The sequence below is a fragment of the Octodon degus genome, unplaced genomic scaffold (genome assembly GCF_000260255.1).
Source record: "Octodon degus isolate 3935 unplaced genomic scaffold, OctDeg1.0 scaffold00047, whole genome shotgun sequence".
Lineage (NCBI taxonomy): Eukaryota > Metazoa > Chordata > Mammalia > Rodentia > Octodontidae > Octodon > Octodon degus.
This window is the reverse complement of record NW_004524623.1, coordinates 2,429,672-2,440,350: the sequence shown is the minus strand read 5'-3', so window position 1 is coordinate 2,440,350 and position 10,679 is coordinate 2,429,672. Positions and strand designations below refer to the sequence as shown.

Below are 10,679 nucleotides of genomic sequence, written 5' to 3'. Positions count from 1 at the left end.
AGAGATAAAGAATGCTCCAAATGGTGAATATGTGCAGAATATTAGAAATGTGATTTTTGTCTTATTTTTCATTGCTTCCCCATCTATCCATCTTTGAGAAGAATTGCGTTGCTTTACCATCTCTTAAGTCAGGAGGGAAAACTGGAACTCAGACAGACACAGACTCAGGAGATGAATGAGTGGCATGTGTATGTGTGTGTAGGAAACACAGGAGATGGCAGTAAATTGGAGTGTGTATCTCTTATTTAGAAAGAGAAACCATTATGCAACTTTGGTTGATGGTTGTCAGGAGGAATTGAGCACAACACTTTCATCTTATTAGTAACTAACTTAACCACAGTGAAAAATTCTAGCACATATCAGACATGCAATGTGCTGTATTGGGCCTTTAATCACCTGGAGCATAGACTAGTTCAAGCGCTCTTCACTTCTGTTTTCATAATGCACTATGGTTGTCTCTGTTATCATTACTAAAATGTATCCTGATTTTGTCAGCATGTATGTCTTCTCAACTACATTTGTACTGTTCGTGGGCAAGAATCATGTCTTACTTATCTATTTATTTGGTCCCAGGAATTGAACTCACAACCTCACACTTGGCCCAGCAGGCACTGTGCCCCTGAGCTATATCCCAGGCCCTCGTGTCTTATTTATTGATGTATTCTAGCTGAGTAGTACATAGCCCCCAGTGTGGCAAGCATGCAATAAATACTTACTAAACTGGAAATCATCTTAATATGTTATTTTTGTAAATGAGCTCATTTTGTCTGTGGTTCAGGAAGGTGGGGAAAAGCTTAAGAAGTAAGCACTAGACTTACATTTTGGTGGAGTGCTCTGAGGTTGTGTAAAAATAATTTGGTGGATTTTCATTTATTGAGTTGATAAGTGTGTACTATGCCCATCCAGGAAATGTTCTGTGAGAGTCACAAATATCAGGATGAATCCATGTGATATTCTGGTAGCAGCAGTCTTTCTTCAGTGCCTTTATTTTTAAAGTAAAAAAGGAAGAAACCGCAAACCATGTCCCTCGTCTCCTCCAGGAAATACCTCTCCTAATATAATTTCACAGAGACACATCTGTCACTGCACGGGTTTGTCTCTGAACATGAACAAAAGCATAGGTGGGGAATCTCTCTTTTTTATTCTTTCCAGCTTAGCTTTTCTTTTTATCTCCTCCACCCACCTCTGCTCCCACATACTTCACCTCATCTTGCACATGTTCATCTCACCATTAAAAAAACAATTTAACAAAGAGCAACAGTTTCTTGAAAGTCAGCCCAGTGCTTAAAGCAATACAGTCAATGTGTGGAGCCTGTGTGTGCCAGGCAAACAACATGAGGTCATTTACAGCTCACTGTAACCTGACATGATAGTACTTGATCTCTATTGCTCCGGTATGAGCTCTGAAGCCCAAGCTTTCATAGCCCCTATGTTCTGACCTTGAACTTTCTGTTCTTCCTATCACTTTGCTTATGAAGCATTCTCACCCAAAAGATTTTAGAAAGGCAGTATCTCAGCATTCTCTCATCCCCAAATCACTGAGTCAAAATCCGTATGTTGGCAAGATCCCTCAGTGACTCACACAAATCAGAGTTGGAGGAGCCCCAGTCTAGATTATACGATCTCTCTCTGATTTTTTAAAAAGAATGTATTTAGTACAGGTTCTACAGGGTCTCACTACACAGATCAGACTCATAGTGATCCTCCTGCTTTCAGCCTTCCAAGCACTGGGATTATAGACACACACCACCACGCCCGGTCTCAGTCACCTTCTCAGCACACCCTGGGGGCGGGGCTGGCATGGCACACCAGGGATCAGACCCCGGTCTCCGTGCCTGCCTAACCAGGCTCTTTAGTCTGCTGAGCTATCTAGCCAGCCTATGTCATCTCTTGTTGGTCACACACTTCCCAACAGTGTCCCAACTTTCTATGGCTTGGAAACTCCAGCGTATTTCCCAGGGTGCCCAACTTTCTTTTCAAGAGTAAATGAAGCAGCAGAATTTTGGCAATGGAATCCCATTATGCTGAAATGAACATCCACCCTAAGATCCTCCTCCTTCTACTTTCAGTTCCTCTTTAGTGCTTCGTTTTCTTTTTTTAATTATTTATTTATTTATTACATTTATTTATTGTGTGTGTGTGGCCAGCTCAGCCCACCAGGGAGCGGGGCTGGCTGGCATGTGGTGCTGGGGGATCGAACCACGGTCACTGTGCTTTGCCAAGCTTGTTCCAAGTATGTGCTTTAGACCACTGAGCCATCTCACCAGCCCAAGTGCTTCGTTTTCTACACTTATGCACAGAATGCGAATGAAGAGGTCTGGGATATTTGGGGGCCAAGGTGAATTAGCTGTGGGGCTTGCTATTGGTACTGGTGCCCTGCACAGGACATGACATCAGCTTCTGAAAGGACTCTGAGAGACCCATCATGTCTCCACGTGGCCGCTTCTGCCCTTGTGCAAGCCCATACAGCAGTGCTGTGGGTGGTATAGCAGAGTCCTCCCAGGAAACATCCATTGTCAAACGTCTTGGCAGAATGGTGGCCATAGAATTAGCTCTGGGTACAAATACACATGGATAGTGGGAACTTTACCAAAGTTCACTTTTGCATTGATATCATCCACAAGAGAAAGCTTAACTACTTCATCTGCATGTTATTGAGTCTAAAATACTGTGGACCTGAGTTATTATAAAAGTGGAGTCTCCAAGTACTACAGAAGGTCAAAGTTGTTGGCTTGTTGGTGAAAAGATTTTTTCCAGTTGAAATGTTTTGTATACATTAGCTTTGCCATAGCAGTGGCAACAAAGGATGCCTTTATGACATCCTTACTAAGAGCCATGAGGATGTTAATAAATAATTTAGCCTTTTTTCTTCTTTTCAAGAGGTGGGACATCTCCAGATTTTCTGTTTGCCAGTTCTCTCTTTGGAAACTTTTTGTATTCCTCCCCTCCCGTCTGTGGGGGTCTGAGTAAAGCAGAATGGGCCGCAGTAGAGAGATGGGAGGAATTCTTTCCTCCTGAGACATGGCTGGTTGGGGCAGAATTCTGGGACAGAGACCAAGTTTTCTGCCAACAGTACAGAGCGTGAAACTGTAGCATAGTCTTTAATGTTGTTATAACTTTATTTTCCACATTAAGTTAATGGAAATACTTCATAGGAGTAGTGCTGTTTGTGAAGGCAGCACGGCACAGTTGAGCGTATCTCTGGGCCTTCATCCACGGGGTAGCCAAGGGGCAGACATCTCAAGACTCCCGCAGTTGCAAGATTAAACTTTCATCCTACAATCAAAGCACTCAAAGGGGGCGCTATGAGATCATTTTACATGCTGTCTTCTTCAAAGATAGGCAGACACCCAACCTGGTATAGCAATGAGAGTCACTGAGGTATAATAAAAAGATCAAGACTTCATATGGATGCAAATGTTGGAACAAATCTCAGTTCTATTACTTATTAACATGACTGGCAGAAATTGCTCACCCTATCTGATTTGTAATTTTCTCATATTTCAAAACCAGGAAAAAGAAACTTTTATACCTTTGATCCTGAACAGAGAGGATCAGAAGTTGATTGCTAATAAAACAATGGATTTGATCCTAAAGGTGAGGGTTGGCAGGGGAGAATTCTGTTTCCATGTCAGTTTTACTTTTCAGACATATTATATGAAAGATTTAAGTTTTAGCATCTCCTGTATATTCTGTAATTTTATCTTTCTTTGTAACTAAACATGTTGACAACCTGTTTGAGAATCTGGCTTCAGTTAAACATTTATCACTTTTAATTTGACTGGAAATTTTCATCTTTTTCTGGATTGTATTAAATTTATGATACTTTTGCTGCTGGCACATTCTTTTTATAATTTCCATTGTTTTAGAAGAAAATAATGACAAATTACAATGAAATAGTTAAATAATTATACTACTGTTAATTTTTTTGTTCAGATCACTCTATTCGTGGAAGTCATTTGTTGAGTGTAATTATTGTTAGTTAATATAGTTACAAACAATCTCCAAATGTCAGTGATTTAACTATTTTCATGTAGGGATGAAGCTGATCTTGGTTAGGCAACCCTTCTTTTCTTTGTTTTTTAAAATGTATTTGATACAAGATCTCACTATGCAGCTCAGAATAGTGATAAACCTCCTGCTTTCAGCCTGCCCAGCACTGGGATTACAGGCATGTGACCCTGTGCCCTGTCTTGGTGGTTGACTCAGCATGCCTGGGGGTGGAGCTGGTGCAGCGTGTGATGCTGGAGATTGAACCCTTGCTCTCTGCACTTGCCTAAGCAGGCACTTAGCTGAGCTATCTTTCTGGCCCTTGGGTAACCTTTTTTTAAGATGAAACTCAGAGGTCCTGTCAACCCTCTGTGGCTTTGCCACCCACGAGGGCCTGCCTGGCAGGCCCATGCCAGATCTGCTATATACAGCAACAGATGAGCAAAGAGAAAGAATGGGGAGAATCTTGCAGGTCTTTTAAAGGGTCAAGGATAAAAGTACATACATCACAGCTGCTTACATATATTGGCCATCACTTGTCACAACATGCCATCTAGATGAAGGAAGTCTGGGAGGTGGACGTTTTGCCTTGTGCTCAGGGAAAGACTCTGTGGTTTTGTGAACACGTCATATTGTCTTCCTGACAGCATTTCTGCCAAATGAAATTGCTAGCTGACAAGATGCCACCAGAGGGTCTTTCTGAAAGATTGTTCATCAACTTACGTACAAAGTGCCGGTTTTGGTGGAGGGGCAGTAGTCTATAGCTATCCACACATGCTAAGAATGTTGAGTGCATGACAGCTGAGAACTACGTGTAAATCAGGCTCTCAGAGTTATATCTGTGATTGAATAAGTTTCTGCAAAAAAGAGTAATATGTTTACGTAGAGATGCCTAGCATGGTGTTGCCTTGACTGGTGGTTCTTCTAGTTAGAAAACTATGGCCATAGACGGTGTTTTTTTGTTGTTTTTTTTTCACTAAAAATTTTGACAATTTTGTATGGGAACTGCCAAAGTTTTAGTGTTTAATGATGAGCGCAACCAACCACGTTCCAAGACAGGAAGATACCATGTTTGAGAAACTGGGGGGAAATCACTCTATAAACTAACTCTATAGGATGTGGTAAGAATGCTCGCTTTACAATATACAACTTGTCTACACATAGAGGTTGGTTGCAAGAAGCCATTTGGTCTTCTCTTGGCTTGAAAAAATGGTGTTCCAGATTTCAGTGCAATTTATCAGCAACCTTTTTTTTGTGTGTAGCAGGTATCTTGTTTTCACCTTCCAATTCCTCCACCCCAGCCTGTGTCATGAGGTCTGCAATGTTTTTCTCCAGATCATCAGTGTGAGTGACTACTCATATCATCGATTCATCCAATGATCTGGTCTGACATCATCTGAAGTTTACCTTGCATATGCTGCAAGAGGGTCCGCACCACCAAGGTGAGGTCTTGCATGGTCTTGGGGTTGGTCTCGGCCATCTCCCCAGTTCCCAGCTTGACAGCAAAGTCTCTGACCTGGTTTTCTTTTAAGAAAAGGGAATTGTCTTTTTAAAGAAAATCAATTCTCTCATAGTTTCTTCTAGTAAATTCTAGTGATGGATGTGTTCCTGCCATTTTTTATATATTGCTAAAGTTGATTTGTCTACAGTACAATCATATTCATTTTAAATGGGTCTCATAGAAATAGTAAAATATGTGATCATCACTCTTCCTGTACTTCTCCATCAATGCCAAAGCCATTTGGCCATCTGTAACACTTTACTTCTTTTGGCACACTTAAAATATTTTTGATATGTCTATTTTTACCCATCATTCAAAATATATTATCTGCTATATTCTTTTTTTTTTTTCAATGCATTTGATACAGGGTCTCACTATGCAATTTGGACTTGTAGTGATCCTCCAGTTTTCAGCCTCCCCAGCACTGGGGTTACAGGTATGCACCACCATATCTGGTCTCAGTGGCTGGCTCAGTGTGCCTGGGTGCAGGGCTTTCATGGCATGTAGTACCAGGGATCGAACCCCACTTCCTGCACTTGCTTAAGCAGTTGTTAGTCTACTGAGCTATCTCGCTGGCCCTGTCTTCTATATTATTTTGGATTTTTTTCTGACATGTGTGAGAACTGTAGCATTGTAATAATTCTATACCTAAGAAGCCTTCTCCTGACTTCTCATTCAAAATAAGGAATGCTCATTTCTCCTTTGCTTTCTGTCAAGAATGTATTTTATGTGAGACTATCTTAGGAAAACAAGAGTTTGTCTACAATTGGGCCAGTGGTATAGCTCAGTTGGCTAAGCACTTGCTTAGATAAGCACAAGGGCTAGGGTTCAATCCCTGGCACCACATGACATGCCAGCCCTGCCCCCAGGCATGCTGAGCTGGCAATGCAGTCCGGGCGTGGTGGCTGATGCCTGTAATTCTAGGACTAGGAGGGCAGAAATCAGGAGGATCACTACGAGTCCAAGATGCATAGTGAGACCATGGACACACACACACACACACACACACACACACACACACATACATACACACACACACACACACACACACTTAAAAGAAAAGGATTTGTGTACAAAATGCAGAATACTAAATTATCCCAATACACTATTGTTACCTAAAATTTACCAGCCATACCTTCTCAATGAAAGGTGTTGAAAGAAATAATTTTCTATTAAGAGCATATGAGTGATTCCTTATCCTTCTCTTTAATCTTATCTGTATCACAAAGGTCGAATTTTCTAAAATCTACTGTCTTCTGGGAATGAGCCAAAATTTGTCCTGCCTCTCTTTTCCTGACAGGCTTCTATGTGGCCAACAGTTGCCTCATAATGTGGACACTTAAGAATGGAACTGGGACAGTGTTCTGTCTGGTCTGACTTGACTTTGAAAGAGCTAACTTGCTCAATTTCCGAGGTATCATGACCAGGAGGGATGAGGGCCATGTTTCTTTGCTTCCTTACCAAGTCCCTTATCACTTTCCTGTGCAACTCCCTTCTTTTGCTTAATAAGTTTCTGGATATTCTCATTTATTAATGTTAAAAATTCCTTTTCAGATGAATCACTCATTCACATGCTCATATTGAGATTTTCATTTCCCAGGTTTATCACAGCTGGCATAATTAGCAATGTCAAGTTTTAAAACTATATTGTGACAACATTTAAACTTGTTATGCTTTGCCTGTGGATGTAATTAAGACAGTGTGTTTGGTATCAGTTTATTCTTAAAAAGCAAAGTAAAAGCAGATGAGGTGTATTTATAGACTCATCATCCAATGAATGGATGAAAGAGAAAAAGAAATTAATGGGGAAATGTCAGCCAGAATGGAGGAGGGACCCACTGCCAAGTTCATTTCCAGACCAACTCTTTGGAATTTATTCCAAAGACAGCTGTCCCTTGATTTACAGTAGGGAGAAAAAAAATGACATTGTAAGACTATCAGGCCTCAAGTTAAGAAGCAGGCAAAGAGTAACATACTTCAAATAAACTTCTGCTGTAGGAGTGGGGGCCCAGGAACAGTACTTACAGTCAGAACCCCACCTGGAGGGGCATGCCCTCCTACAAAGACTGAGGTTTAGAAAAATCTGGGAAAGAAGGAAAGTCTATAGGAAACATAGGAGCTTTGGAACCTGGTCCTGGCCACTTGAAAGCTGTTTTGATTTGGAGCCAAAGACCTTGGAGGGGCAGGGAGGAGTCAGTGGTGCTGTTGGTGGGGAAAGTGTGTGTGTTGGGTGGGGGTGGGGGAAGTAGAAAAAACCAGAGAAGAGAAAGTTGTAGTATAAAACCTAAACCCAGGGAATTCAGTTTTCAGAACAAAGCAGGAAAATGAATTGCAGAGCTGAAGGGGTGCGGATTCTGTGTTTTCTCATGAACTTGGGCAGTACATTTTCTTGGTTGTGAATGAAACACAAAAGTTGTCAGAGATTCTTGGGCATGTGTGTAACATTAGACACTGGTGAGGCAGAACAAATTGGCATTGTCTTGAGCATGTGACAAGGGCCAGCAAGGGAGAGAGGAAGTATGGTCGTTTTGAAGTGCTAGTTTTAATCACCCATATTTCACAGTGTGAGGAATTACTTGGGCTCAGTGGAGGTCCTGAGATTTCCAATAGTCCAGCTGGGGTCATGGGGGACAGGAGGGTAAATGATCTGACCTGTTCTCTTCCCCGAAGTGTTTAAAGGAGTGTTCACTAAGGATTTTTTAGAAGACATTTCTTTGGATTTTCATGGGTGAACAACCACGAAGAGTTCGTTCCTCTCCAGATGATAAAAACATATAGATAAAGGGCTTCAGAAAAAATGTCCCCTTGGAATCATGAAGGAACATTTCTTTATTTGTTGTAGACATTTGCCTCCAGTTCCTAATATACTTTCATTTCCTAGCCATGGTTCTATCTCTTCCTCCAGGTATCTTTAAACTCCTTTTCTCTTTCCTCTTCCTCAGTGAATTTTACTGATATATTTTATTGGTCCATATGAATGTGGGTTTTGGGTTAACTTTAAGGAGAGAGACAATGATTCTGTCCCTAGACAGAAAAGAAAAAAAAAAGGCAGAGGGAAGGTGGATAAGAGAGAGGGACATTTGGAAGGAAGGAAAAAAAGAACTAAGCCTAACAAATCCATTTGCTTCAATCATTTAATCAAACAATACCTATTCCTGAACAATCTCCTCAGCTGTGGCACATCTGGAGAGACTGAGAAAATGAGTTCACCGAGTTTGGAGCTTTGTGCTGAGTTGGCTGTTCTGTTATATAGATAAGGACTCTGTGTGTGTGTGTGTGTGTGTGTGTGTGTGTGTGCACATGTGTGTGTGTGTGTGTGTGTGTGAGTGTAAGTATGTATAAAATCTGAACTCAATTCACAAAGCAGCTACCTCAGTATCCAAGTCACTTTATAATTTAGACCAGGGCTTCTCGAAATATCTGTGGCAAATGACCCATTTTAAAATCTCTAATCAGTAAAATATAACAATGTAAAATGAATCTGTAGAAAAAGTAAGATGGAAAACCAGCCCAAATCAGACCAAAGATGAGCCTTTAAAGCTTATTATTGGATTCAACAGACAAAAGAAATTGTCTGTGAAATTACTGTAGGTATTTTAAAGGCAAGCTCTCAGTTTCCGAGCTAGCATCATCACAGTTCATCAATTCAGAGGCCACCTTTGTCCACAGAACACTCTCCAAACAAAGAAAAAGATAAAAGGTAAAGTTGCTTCAGCTCAGACTCACAAAATTACTCTAGAACTATAGGCAGCAAGGTCCATTCTGGTCTTCAGATAACTTGATAATTATGTACCTTTTTCTTCTGAAAGGAAATACTCAGTTGTTGGATAAGGTTGATTCTTAAAAATCACTGACATGTTTGCTTAAGTAAAATAAACTATATGCAAGGACTATCTTATCATAAGGCTCTGTTTGTACTCAAATGCTAAAAGAATGAATCTATTTTAATGTTGAATTGGTTTTTTTTTTTTTTGAATTGGTTTTAAGAATGAAAGTTTCTAAAATGTAAATAAGGGCATGGTATTTTGAAATACGTATACAGATGACTGACATGATATACACATTTTTGCATGCAATGTTATTTTTTTCAATTGATCTTTCTTTATCCAAATATAATGAATGAATGGTGGCCACAGCCTTCTCCAACGTTGACTGAAGTAGTTATGGATTCACATACTGGGCAGAAATGGTCAGGAAGACTGCAGAGACCTGAAAGACTTCAACGGTGACTTGCACGTTGGCTTCGTAAACTGCACAACATTTACTAATTCCTACTGATTCTGCGTTGTGTTAACAAACTTTCCACACAGAGTAGAATTTATGTTCCTGAAAGCAGTAGGTTAAAGACATGGATGCTTGAGTCACAAAGAAATTCCCTTGCTATAAATTTATTATTTGCCAGGAAGAATTTATTTTTTAACAAAAAATGCAGAGCAGAGCAATTGCTTATCATCTCCACATGGAGCACGTGGTGAAAGGACTGTGGCGTCGCGGAAATCATATTTATTGTTATCATATGTTTTCCTTCGGCTATGGCTATCAGGGAGAACCTTTTTGGGAAGGTATCATTTACAATACTCCATTGTTTAAGATCCAACTTTACATTTCTGTTTCAATAGTAGTTTATTACTGTCACATTTTTTGTTGTTGTTTTCATTGCTAGATTCAACATTAGATAAGTGTCACACTCTACTAATGAGATTTTAAGAATTACCCAGTAACCAGACCTGGGGAATTCAATGGTCTATAAGTCTGGACTTGTCAGAAATTACTGAGTGAGTAAATTTTTGTTTGTGAGCATGAAAACAGTTCCCTTAAATATGTCACTTTAAAATGGTATTAAGATCTATTGAGTGGCAATCAAGTGACAGAAATTGGCTTTGTTGTGGCCAACAAGGTGAGCTGGCTGCCTGGAAGCTGGATTGGAGGCAGGGATAGTTTGTCAGAGTTTGGTGTGGCCCTTGTGGGTGGCATGTATTGTCCAGGTGCCCAAAGGTCTGGTGTGTGGCTTTTGACTTTACATATTGGATACCTGAGAATACCAGAACCACTTAGAAACTGTCATATTTAAAAGGTTAGCCTTCCTCGTAGGACTCTTCCAGTGCTCCCAAAGGGCAGGAGCCATCTAGTTTCATCAAAATTCACCCATAAATCTGAGGAGGTCCTGTGTCCTGGGAGAGGAGGCTTC

At 40.5% G+C, this 10,679-nt stretch overlaps 1 pseudogene; it reads right to left on the bottom strand.

Annotated features, from left to right (window-relative positions):
* Nucleotides 1–5,214: 5,214 nt before the first annotated feature.
* Nucleotides 5,215–5,470, bottom strand: LOC111817033 (annotated as a pseudogene).
* Between the last annotated feature and the right edge of the window lie 5,209 nt (nucleotides 5,471–10,679).